Source organism: Kogia breviceps, chromosome 16 (genome assembly GCF_026419965.1).
Source record: "Kogia breviceps isolate mKogBre1 chromosome 16, mKogBre1 haplotype 1, whole genome shotgun sequence".
NCBI lineage: Eukaryota > Metazoa > Chordata > Mammalia > Artiodactyla > Physeteridae > Kogia > Kogia breviceps.
The window spans coordinates 14,902,033-14,914,772 of record NC_081325.1 but is presented as its reverse complement, the minus strand read 5'-3'; the positions used below and the strand labels follow the sequence as shown (position 1 = coordinate 14,914,772).

Here is a 12,740-nt window from a genome sequence, read left to right as displayed (position 1 = left end):
GTATACACGGTTACCACACTTTACAGAAAGGCATTAGTTTATTGTTAGTATATTAGTTAGCCCCCAGTGAGGAGATGATATTTTTATTCCTTTGAAACAGTTATTGCCATCTTAAGAATTTATCCTAGGAACTAATCCAAGGTTGAAATGAGTTCTATACAAACAAAGATGTTTATGGTAATATTATGGACTTTTAAAAAGTTACAAAGAAAAACTGTCTAAAAGAAAATAGATAAATTAAAATTTAGCAAATTAACAGAGAAGTCACTTGAGGAGTCGCATTACACAATAGGGTTGGCAAACGGTGCCTTTTTATATATGAGCTGTTGCTATTGAGTCACAGACTATGGCTCTGTCTGTACCTATTACCTTGTCCTAAGCAAACAAAACACCAGAAAATCATTGTAGATCAATATGTTTACTTAACAAGTGCTTATTATTATTTATAATATTTTAAATAAGGGTCCTAGGGCTGGATGACTAGGGTGGCTGTAGAAATAAGGAGAAAAAACACTTGGAAGTAAGAATGTGTTCATTGCAAGTCATTTGAAGGAATAATTTTTGAGTGTTTACTATGTCTAAGGTTAAGCAGTTGGGATTTGGATGGATAAAGGATGGAGATCATTTCTCAATAATGAAAATGTCAGTTACAGAAAACAAAATGTGTCCATCTCACTTTAAAGGAATGGATATATTTTAACCTAATACTAAATCGAATACATTTAAAAAGCTAACTTAATTGAAACAAATTTTCCTAATTGTTAGCTTGTCTTCTTGTAAATGTAACCATATTATTTTCCACTAATAGGAATATACAGGTTTCTCACCTTCCTTGATTTACATCTTAAGAATGCTTACTAGAATAATTGGTGATGGGAAGAACAAAAAAAGTAAAGTCTACTGAAGCAATTTCTGAATTTTCTTAAAGAGCTTTCAAATTCATATTGATGAATTTGCACTTAATGCACCTGCTGTTTTCCATAACTTACCTATGATGCTTATCATTGACACTGATTTCTTGGAAGGAAAAAGTAGTTTTTACTTTTCTTTCAATTATTTTGTCTGATGTTTTCTGACTTAGTGCATCAAAATCAGTATATAGCATTGACAAAGTAAGTAGCTATATCTTCTATGCCTATTATTCATGATTTTTTTTTTAACATCTTTATTGGAGTATAATTGTTTTACAATAGTGTGTTAGTTTTTCCTTTACAACAAACTGAATCAGTTATACCTATACATATGTTCCCATATCTCTTCCCTCTTGCATCACCCTCTCTCCCACCCTCCCTATCCCACCCCTCTAGGTGGTCACAAAGCACAGAGGTGATCTCCCTGTGCTATGCGGCAGCTTCCCACTAGCTATCTACTTTACATTTGATAGTGTATATATGTCCCTGCCACTCTCTCACTTCGTCACAGCCCACCCTTCCCCCTCCCCATATCCTCAAGTCCATGCTTGAGTAAGTCTGTGTTTTATTCCCGTCCTACCACTAATCTCTTCATGACATTTTTTTCCCTTAGAGTCCATATATATGTGTTAGCATACGGTATTTGTTTTTCTCCTTCTGACAGACTCCAGGTCCATCCACCTCATTATAAATAACTCAGTTTCATTTCTTTTTATGGCTGAGTAATATTCCATTGTATATATGTGCCACATCTTCTTTATCCATTCATCTGTTGATGGACACTTAGGTTGCTTCCATGTCCTGGCTATTGTAAATAGAGCTGCAATGAATATTTTGGTACATGAGTCTTTCTGAATTATGGTTTTCTCAGGGTATATGCCCAGTAGTGGGATTGCTGGGTCGTATGGTAGTTCTATTTGTAGTTTTTTAAGGAACCTCCATACTGTTCTCCATAGCGGCTGTATCAATTTACATTCCCACCAGCAGTGCAAGAGGGTTCCCTTTTCTCCACACCCTCTCCAGCATTTATTGTTTCTAGAGTTTTTGATGATGGCCAATCTGACCGGTGTGAGATGATATCTCATTGTAGTTTTGATTTGCATTTCTCTAATGATTAATGAGGTTGAGCATTCTTTCATGTGTTTGTTAGCAATCTGTATATCTTCTTTGGAGAAATGTCTATTTAGTTCTTCTGCCCATTTTTGGATTGGGTTGTTTGTTTTTTTGTTATTGAGCTGCATGAGTTGCTTATAAATTTTGGAAATTAATCCTTTGTCAGTTGCTTCATTTGCAAATATTTTCTCCCATTCTGAGGGTTGTCTTTTGGTCTTGTTTATGGTATCCTTTGCTGTGCAAAAGCTTTTAAGTTTCATTAGGTCCCATTTGTTTATTTCTGTTTTTATTTCCATTTCTCTAGGAGATGGGTCAAAAAGGATCTTGCTGTGATTTATGTCGTATAGTGTTCTGCCTATGTTTTCCTCTAAGAGTTTGATAGTGTCTGGCCTTACATTTAGGTCTTTAACCCATTTTGAGTTTATTTTTGTGTGTGGTGTTAGGGATTGTTCTAATTTCATACTTTTACATGTAGCTGTCCAGTTTTCCCAGCACCACTTATTGAAGAGGCTGTCTTTTCTCCACTGTATATCCTTCCCTCCTTTATCAAAGATAAGGTGACCATATGTGTGTGGGTTTATCTCTGGGCTCTCTATCCTGTTCCATTGATCTATATTTCTGTTTTTGTGCCAGTACCATATTGTCTTGATTACTGTAGCCTTGTAGTAGAGTCTGAAGTCCGGGAGCCTAATTCCTCCAGCTCCATTTCTCGTTCTCAAGATTGCTTTGGCTATTCGGGGTCTTTTGTGTTTCCATACAAATTGTGAAATTTTTTGTTCTAGTTCTGTAAAAAATGCCAGTGGTAATTTGATAGGGATTGCATTGAATCGGTAGATTGCTTTGGGTAGTATAGTCATTTTCACAATGTTGATTCTTCCAATCCAAGAACATGGTATATTTCTCCACCTATTTGTATCATCTTTAATTTCTTTCATCAGTGTCTTATAGTTTTCTGCATACAAGTCTTTTGTCTCCTTAGGTAGGTTTATTCCTAGATATTTTATTCTTTTTGTTGCAATGGTAAATGGGAGTGTTTTCTTAATTTCACTCTCAGATTTTTCATCATTAGTGTATAAGAATGCCAGAGATTTCTGTGCATTAATTTTGTATCCTGCAACTTTACCAAATTCATTGATTAGCTCTAGTAGTTTTCTGGTAGCATCCTTAGGATTCTCTATGTATAGTATCATGTCATCTGCAAACAGTGACAGCTTTACTTCTTCTTTTCCTATTGGATTCCTTTTATTTCTTTTTCTTCTCTGATTGCTGTGGCTAGAACTTCCAAAACTATGTTGAATAAGAGTGGTGAGAGTGGGCAACCTTGTCTTGTTCCTGATCTTAGTGGAAATGGTTTCAGTTTTTCACCATTGAGAACGATGCTAGCTGTGGGTTTGTCATATATGGCCTTTATTATGTTGAGGAAAGTTCCCTGTATGCCTACTTTCTGCAGGGTTTTTATCATAAATGAGTGTTGAATTTTGTCAAAAGCTTTCTCTGCATCTATTGAGATGATCATATGGTTTTTCTCCTTCAGTTTGTTGATATGGTGTATCACGTTGATTGATTTGCGTATATTGAAGAATCCTTGCATTCCTGGGATAAACCCCACTTGATCATGGTGTATGATCCTTTTAATGTGCTGTTGGATTCTGTTTGCTAATATTTTTTTAAGGATTTTTGCATCTATGTTCATCAGTGATATTGGCCTGTAGTTTTCTTTCTTTGTGACGTCTTTGTCTGGTTTTGGTATCAGGGTGATGTTGGCCTCATAGAATGAGTTTGGGAGTGTTCCTCCCTCTGCTATCTGTTGGAAGAGTTTGAGAAGGATAGGTGTTAGCTCTTCTCTAAATGTTTGATAGAATTCGCCTGTGAAGCCATCTGGTCCTGGGCTTTTGTTTGCTGGAAGATTTTTAATCACAGTTTCAATTTCAGTGCTTGTGATTGGTCTGTTCATATTTTCTCTTTCTTCCTGGTTCAGTCTCGGCAGGTTGTGCATTTCTAAGAATTTGTCCATTTCTTCCAGGTTGTCCATTTTATTGGCATACAGTTGCTTGTAGTAATCTCTAATAATCTTTTGTATTTCTGCAGTGTCAGTTGTAACATCTCCTTTTTCATTTCTAATTCTATTGATTTGAGTCTTCTCCCTTTTATTCTTGATGAGTCTGGCTAATGGTTTATCAATTTTATTTATCTTCTCAAAGAACCAGCTTTTAGTTTTATTGATCTTTGCTATTGTTTCCTTCACTTCTTTTTCATTTATTTCTGATCTGATCTTTATGATTTCTTTCCTTCTGCTAAATTTGGGGTTTTTTTGTTCTTCTTTCTCTAATTGCTTTAAGTGCAAAGTTAGGTTGTTTATTCGAGATGTTTCCTGTTTCTTAAGGTATGATTGTATTGCTATAAACTTGCCTCTTAGAACTGCTTTTGCTGTATCCCATAGGTTTTGGGTCGTTGTGTCTCCATTGTCATTTGTTTCTAAGTATTTTTTGATTTCCTCCTTGATTTCTTCAGTGATCACTTCGTTATTAAGTAGTGTATTGTTTAGCCTCCATGTGTTTGTATTTTTTACAGATCTTTTCCTGTAATTGATATCTAGTCTCATAGCGTTGTGGTCGGAAAAGATACTTGATACGATTTCAATTTTCTTAAATTTGCCAAGGCTAGATTTGTGACCCAATATATGATCAATCCTGGAGAATGTTCCATGAGCACTTGAGAAAAATGTGTATTCTGTTGTTTTTGGATGGAATGTCCTATAAATATCAATTAAGTCCATCTTGTGTAATGTATCATTTAAAGCTTGTGTTTCCTTATTTATTTTCATTTTGGATGATCTGTCCATTGGTGAAAGTGGGGTGTTAAAGTCCCCCATTATAATTGTGTTACTGTCGATTTCCCCTTTTAAGGCTGTTAGTATTTGCCTTATGTATTGAGGTGCTCCTATGTTGGGTGCATAAATATTTACAATTGTTATATCTTCTTCATGGATCGATCCCTTGATCATTATGTAGTGTCCTTCTTTGTCTCTTGTAATTGTCTTTATTTTAAAGTCTATTTTGTCTGATATGAGAATTGCTACTCCAGCTTTCTTCTGATTTCCATTTGCATGGAATATCTTTTTCCATCCCCTTACTTTCAGTCTGTATGTGTCCCTAGGTCTGAAGTGGGTCTCTTGTAGACAGCATATATATGGGTCTTGTTTTTGTATCCATTCAGCCAGTCTGTGTCTTTTGGTGGGAGCATTTAATCCATTTACATTTAAGGTAATTATCGATATGTATGTTCCTATTACCATTTACTTAATTGTTTTGGGTTGTTCTTTTTTTTTTTTTTTTTTAAACATCTTTATTGGAGTATAATTGTTTTACAATAGTGTGTTAGTTTTTCCTTTACAACAAACTGAATCAGTTATACCTATACATATGTTCCCATATCTCTTCCCTCTTGCATCACCCTCTCTCCCACCCTCCCTATCCCACCCCTCTAGGTGGTCACAAAGCACAGAGGTGATCTCCCTGTGCTATGCAGCAGCTTCCCACTAGCTATCTAATTTACATTTGATAGTGTATATATGTCCCTGCCACTCTCTCACTTCTCGGGTTGTTCTTGTAGGTCTTTTCCTTCTCTTGTGTTTCTTGCCTAGAGAAGTTCCTTTAGGATTTGTTGTAGAGCTGGTTTGGTGGTGCTGAACTCTCTCAGCTTTTGCTTGTCTGTAAAGGTTTTAATTTCTCCATCAAATCTGAATGAGATCCTTGCTGGGTAGAGTAATCTTGGTTGTAGGTTTTTTTCCTTCATCACTTTAAATATGTCCTGCCACTCCCTTCTGGCTTGTAGAGTTTCTGCTGAAAGATCAGATGTTAACCTTATGGGGATTCCCTTGTGTGTTATTTGTTGTTTTTCCCTTGCTGCTTTTAATATGTTTTCTTTGTATTTAATTTTTGAAAGTTTGATTATTATGTGTCTTGGCGTGTTTCTCTTTGGGTTTATCCTGTATGGAACTCTCTGTGCTTCCTGGACTTGATTGACTATTTCCTTTCCTATATTAGGGAAGTTTTCAACTATAATCTCTTCAAATATTTTCTCAGTCCCTTTCTTTTTCTCTTCTTCTTCTGGGACCCCTATAATTCGAATGTTGGTGCGTTTAATGTTGTCCCAGAGGTCTCTGAGACTGTCCACAGTTCTTTTCATTCTTTTTTCTTTCTTCTGCTCTGCAGTAGTTATTTCCACTATTTTATCTTCCAGGTCACTTATCCGTCCTTCTGCCTCAGTTATTCTGCTATTAATCCCATCTAGAGTATTTTTCATTTCATTTATTGTGTTGCTCATCGTTTCTTGCTTCCTCTTTATTTCTTCTAGGTCCCTGTTAACTGTTTCTTGCAAATTGTCTATTCTATTTCCAAGATTTTGCATCATCTTCACCATCATTATTCTAAATTCTCTTTCAGGTAGATTGGCTATTACCTCTTCATCTGTTAGGTCTGGTGTGTTTTTATCTTGCTCCTTCATCTGTTGTGTGTTTTTCTGTCTTCTCATTTCGCTTATCTTACTGTGTTTGGGGTCTCCTTTTTGCACGCTGCAGGTTCGTAGTTCCCGTTGTTTTTGGTGGCTGTCCCCAGTGGCTAAGGTTGGTTCAGTGGGTTGAGTAGATTCCCTGGTTGGGGGGACTAGTGCCTCTGTTCTGGTGGATGAGGCTGGATCTTGTCTTTCTGGTGGGCAGGTCCTCGTCTGGTGGTGTGTTTGGGGATGTTGGTAACCTTATTATGATTTTAGGCAGCCTCTCTGCTAATGGATGGGGCTGTAGACCTGTCTTGCTCTTTGTTGGGGATAGGGTGTCCAGCACTGTTCTTTGCTGGTCCTTGAGTGAAGCTGGGTCTTGGTGTTGAGATGGAGATCTCTGGGAGATTTTCGCCGTCTGATATTACGTGGAGCTGGGAGGTCTCTTGTGGACTAGTGTCTTGAGGTTGGTTCTCCCACCTCAGGGACACCGCCCTGGTGCCTGGCTGGGGCGCCAAGAACCTTTAATCCACGCGGCTCAAAATAAAAGGTAGAAAAAATAGAAAGGAAAGAAAAGGAAGGAAGGAGGGAGGGAGGGAAGGAAGGAAGAAAGGAAGGAAGAAATGAAGGAAGGGAGCAAGAAAGGAAGGAAGGAAGGTGCAGAGGAAGAAAGGGAGGAAGGAAGAGAGGAAGGGAGGAAAGAAGGGGGGAAGGAAGGAAGAAAGGAGGGAAGGAGGGAAGAAAGGAAGGAAGAAAGGAAGAAAGAAAGGGAGAAGACAGAGTAGTATAAAGTATAGTTATTAAAATAAAAAATAATTATTAAGAAGAAAAATTTCCTTTAAAAAAAAAAAAAACAGAAAAATGGGTCGGTCTAACCCTAGGACAGATGGTGAAAGCAAAGCTATACAGACAAAATCTCACACAGCACACACATACACACTCACAAAAAGAAAAAAAAAGGGGGGGAAATAATAGTATATCTTGCTCCCAAAGTCCACCTCCTCAACTTGGGATGATTCGTTGTCTATTCAGGTTTTCAACAGATGCAGGGCACTTAAAGTTGATTGTGGAGCTTTAATCCGCCGCTTCTGAGGCTGCTGGGAGAGACCTCCCCCTCTCCTCTCTGTTCGCACAGCTCCTGGGGTTCAGCTTTGGACTTGGTCCCGCCTCTGCGTGTAGGTTGTCCAAGGGCGACTGCCCTTCGCTCAGACAGGACGATGTTAAAGGAGCAGTTGATTCGGGGGCTCCGGCTCACTCAGGCTGGGGGGAGGGAGTGGCACGGGGGCGGGGCGAGTCCGCGACGTCAGAGGCCGACGTGACGCTGCACAGGCCCGAGGCGCGCCGTGCGTTCTCCCGGGGAAGCTGTCTCTGGATCCAGGGACCCCGGCAGTGGCGGGCTGCACGGGCTCCCGGGAGGGCCGGTGTGGAGAGTGACCTGTGCTCACACACAGGCCTGTTGGTGGTGGCAGCAGCAACCCTAGCGTCCGACACCCGTCTCTACTGTCCGTGCCGACAGCCGCGGCTCGCGCCCGTTTCTGGAGTTCCTCTCCGCGGTGCTCTTAATCCCCTCACCTCACACCCGAGGAAGCAAAGAGGCAAGAAAAAGTCTCTTGTCTCTTCGGCAGCTCCGCGCCCGCTTCTGGGGCTCCTTTAAGCGGCGCACTTAATCCCCTCTCCTCACGCCCAGGCAGCAAAGAGGGAGGAAAAGGTCTCTTGCCTCTTCGGCAGCTCCAGACTTCTCCCGAACTCCCTCCCGGCCAGCCGTGGCGCACTAGCCCCCTTCAAGCTGTTTTCACTCTGCCAACTCCAGACCTTTCCCTGGGATCCGACTGAAGCCCGAGCCTCAGCTCCCGGCCCCGCCCGCCCCGGCGGGTGAGCAGACAAGCCTCTCCGGCTGGTGAGTGCCGGTCAGCACCGATCCTCTGTGGGAATCTCTCCGCTTTGCCCTCCGCACCCCTGTGGCTCTATTATTCATGATTTTTAAGCTCAGGGATGGTGGTTAAAACCTGTCCTACCTTTAAAAATTGAACCACCAAATTGGATAGACCAGACCAGAATAATCAGAGGGAAATTAAGGGAAAATTAGAAGGGAATTAAGAATAATATATAATTAAATAATGAACGTTGCAAGGTAGACTAAAGACTGTAATTGTTCAGAAAAAAAAAATGAAGTACTTGAAGTAGAAACTAGTAAGGTTTAATGAAGGATGTAGGTTTGGGTTGGAAATTGAAGGATGCATTTGAATAACTGAATAAGGAGAGGAGAGTCTGTAAATCAGGGAGAACATCAAAGGGTGTGGTTAAAACTGCACCTTAGGAAAATTCCCTGGCCGTGCAGTGGTTAGGACCCTGCGCTCTCACAGCCCGGGTTCAATCCCTGGTCGGAGAACTAAGATCCCACAAGCCATGCTGCAGAGCCAAAAAAAAAAAAAAATCCCCAAGACAAACAAAAAACCCCACATAAACCCCCCAAAAACCCTGCACCTTAGTAGTGGATAATGATGGTGAAAATAGGTTTTTTAGTGGTATAAAATGAAAGTATCGATGAGTACTCTTTGGTCATTCAGGTTAGAAAGTCACTTAAAAAAAGGAAGTCACATTAGGATTTGAAAACTAAAGTAGCAGTGGCTATTGGGGATTTTCAAGGTGATCAAAAGAGTAATACTTTAGGAAGATTAATCTGGCAGCTAGTTTCCCGTGTGGTAAATAAGAATAGAGTGCCAAGGGCTACAGTGGAATGAGTAGGGTCGCTGCAGAAATAAGGAACAAAAGGAAAGGCTAGAACACTTGGAAGTAAAAATATGTCCATAGCAAGTAATTTGAAGGCATAATTGTCGAATGCTTACTGCATGCAAAGGACTATGCTAAGAATGGATAGAAGTATAGAGAATGAAGAAGAGGGAAGAATTAAAGACAGCTTTATGGTTTCTAACCGGAAGAGGGGAAAACTGACTTCACAAGGAGCAGGAGTGGACGTGTTAGACCTCTGACATGTGGGGAGAAAATGGAGCCAAAGAACTGGAACTCAACACAACCTAAGCAAGAGAACTTTGGCCCAATAGTTTATCCAAAAGACCATGCCTTTACATACATGTACATGTACACACCCACATCTACTATACTGTCTTCAAAGGATGGAAGATTGTAATTATATACACAAGGCTGTTACATTACTTTGATCTATTTCTGGTGTAAAACTGTTATGCTCAAAGATAGTCATAATGGGCTCTGCTTATGGAGAGTTGTAATGTCTCAAACTCCAGTGAGCATTTTTCTTCCAGCTCTTTGCACTATTATTTTAGATTCTGAAATAATATAATTACAATATTTTAAAATGTGTAACTTGCCACTTAAATTCTAGAAGTTATCTTCTTCTTTTAATTATGTAGCCAAAATAATATTTTTTGGCATTTTCATACTTTTTCTTCCTGATGCCTCAAGATCCCTGCATGTTGATATCTGTCTGACTGTGTATCTAAGTACAGCTTTCCAGGTTGGGAGGATGGTTTTTGTAAAAATATGCAGTTAAGCTAGATGAGTCTTAACTCAGAAAAATATATATGTTTATCTTTGGGTTCTGTGTTTTACCTAGAAACATGTTGCTTTTATAGGCATGTTGATATGGGTATATGATACAGCAGAAGATTATCTTTTTCACATTAGGCCATGATGAAATTCTGACTGTTTATTTCCAGATAGGCTACTGTGTGTGCTTAAAAATAACACCTCAGGTGCTGATTTTGCTATGCTAGCCCCGACTGTAGAACAGCTGTTAAAGGAATAATAGAAATACATACATGTGTATGATAAAAACATATATAATTGAAATAGAAAAAGTTTGTAAAACATTCCTAATTTTGAGATAGTACTACTATGATGTCATCTGGGAGTTTCAGTGATTGAAATTACTGGTGTATTACAACTATAAATATCAAAATATTTCCCAAGTGTTCTGGATAATCTTAGACAGGGGAAAATCAGGCTATTAAAAGAACCCATTAATGCCTCCAAATGAAAGTAGCTTCTAAAAATGGTTTCTTTTTTTGGGGAATATGTTGCATGTCCCCAGTGCTGGTGATGTGAATAAAGGAATACAACTATTGGAACATCAGAATCCACTTGACTTCTCCAATATAATTTATTTCTTTCCCAATATCATTGAAATAACATATTAGATTTTAATAATATTAGAAAAATCTCAACACTTTTATGAGAAGAGGTGGCTCTGATTTATATGAGTTCTTAAAAAGTAGCAATAAAAATCAGGCAATCCTGGAGAGGTATATCAAATATTCCACTTTGCGGGGGGCATTCATCGTCAACAGTCGCATATTCCATGTATTAGAATGCTAATCAGCTGCGGCAAATGTTCTGAGTTCTCTGCTTGTCTCTTCATAGGACAGCGTAAATTACAGTGAGTGCCCAGGGCACACGGACTTCACGAGACACTGAATCCATCACAGGCCAGCTCTCTCTGGGATGGGGAATGGCAATCAAAGCCCATCACAGAAGCACAGAGACTCTTAAGGTAACAGGGTGATGTCATTCTCAAGACAATGAGAAGGAATACTTCCTTTTTTTGGTGTTGAGGTGTTCTTCCCTTATTATAGGGAATCTGTAGGACAGAATAGGGTTGAGGCCGACTGTGGCTGGTTCATAGCAAGGACTCAGTGAAGGCTTGTTGAATGAATATTGCATAAATGTTCTAGATGTTTTAAGTCATGAAGATAAAAACAAAACCCTGTTCTAGGAAGCTCACCATTTAATTGGAGAGAAGGTATAGGTCAATCCCAAACTCAGATAACCAAAAAGGACCTACTGTATAGCACAGGGAACTCTGCTCAATATTCTATAATAATCTAAATGGGAAAATAATTTGAAAAAGAATAGATGTATGTATATGTATAAGTGAATCACTCTTCCGTACACCTGAAACTAACACAACATTGTAAATCAACTATAGTCCAATATAAAATAAAAATATTTTAAAAGTTGGAGAGAATGACAAATAGTCCAACAGTGATGAAACAATGGGTATATATTTTAACAGATCTGTGCCCTGGATGGAATAGAAAAAGAGTAGAGGGAAACCTCACCTCTGCTTGTGGGGAGAGCAGGGTGGGAAGTTTTCACAGTGAAGATGAAAACTCACCTGAGTCTTCAGGAAGGGATTTGTACACGCCCATCAAATAGGCAAGCTGGGAGGCATCTCATCACTGAATTTGATGCCTCCATGACTGATTCAGGTACTTGCTGCTGGAACTATTGACGCCTGTCCTGCTGAGCCACCAACTGCAGAAATACATTAGATTACGTTCTCAGTTTCCACTTGAGTCTATACAACTGGTGCCTTCTTTCCATTTCTCATGTACTGACGTTTTGCTTTAAGCTTCGTTCGCTGTACCCTAAGTTTCTGCTTAACCCTCCTCATATCCTGTCTGGCTTGATCACCTGCTCTGAGCTCTATTTTTGACAATGGATTTTGTTTTACTTGCCCGGTTCAAAGAATGAGAGAGTATGATAATTGTCACTGTCAGAAAACCCCATGGTGACGGGTACCTCATGACTTGAGAAAACACATTACTTAGGGAGCAATGTGTTACATTGTGTTAGAAGCATTTATCTATGCATTCAAAACAATTAAGAGGTGCATGCTTCTGTACATGGAAAGAGCAAAATTGTTGAGATAATTTTTGCTGGAGAGTCAATTGTGAATTCTTTCAGAGTCTCTTTTCCTTACCTCACAATTTGGAATATGGTTCAAAAATATCTGATTAGTGACTCTTCTGTGTCACAGCCTCTTCTGCGTTATGCCACAAAAGATAAAGTTACTACTGATAAAGGATTAAAATCTCCCAAATTTACAAGCAGCTCAGTATCAAAGCAACAAACAACCCAATCCAAAAATGGGCAGAAGACCTAAATAGACATTTCTCCAAAGAAGATATACAGATTGCCAACAAACACATGAAAGAATGCTCAACATCACTAATCATTAGAGAAATGCAAATCAAAGCTACAATGAGATATCATCTCACACCAGTCAGAATGGCCATCATCAAAAAATCTACAAACAATAAATGCTGGAGAGAGTGTGGAGAAAAGGGAACCCTCTTGCACTGTTGGTGGGAATGTAAATTGATACAGCCACTATGGAGAACAGTATGGAGGTTCCTTAAAAAACTAAAAATAGAACTACTATACGACCCAGCAATCCCACTA

The 12,740-nt window shown here is 39.2% G+C and overlaps 1 protein-coding gene and 1 long non-coding RNA gene across 2 annotated transcripts in view; one reads left to right on the top strand and one right to left on the bottom strand.

Annotated features, from left to right (window-relative positions):
• LOC136792821 (uncharacterized) overlaps window positions 1-12,740 on the top strand; it is a 142,858-nt gene that overhangs the window by 7,900 nt on the left and 122,218 nt on the right. The window contains exon 2 of the long non-coding RNA XR_010837287.1: window positions 10,917-11,046. This is a non-coding gene — a long non-coding RNA (uncharacterized lncRNA). The remainder of the gene's footprint in view (window positions 1-10,916; window positions 11,047-12,740) is intronic.
• FREM2 (FRAS1 related extracellular matrix 2) overlaps window positions 1-12,740 on the bottom strand; it is a 210,410-nt gene that overhangs the window by 154,240 nt on the left and 43,430 nt on the right. The gene's annotated exons all lie outside the window — the stretch shown is intronic.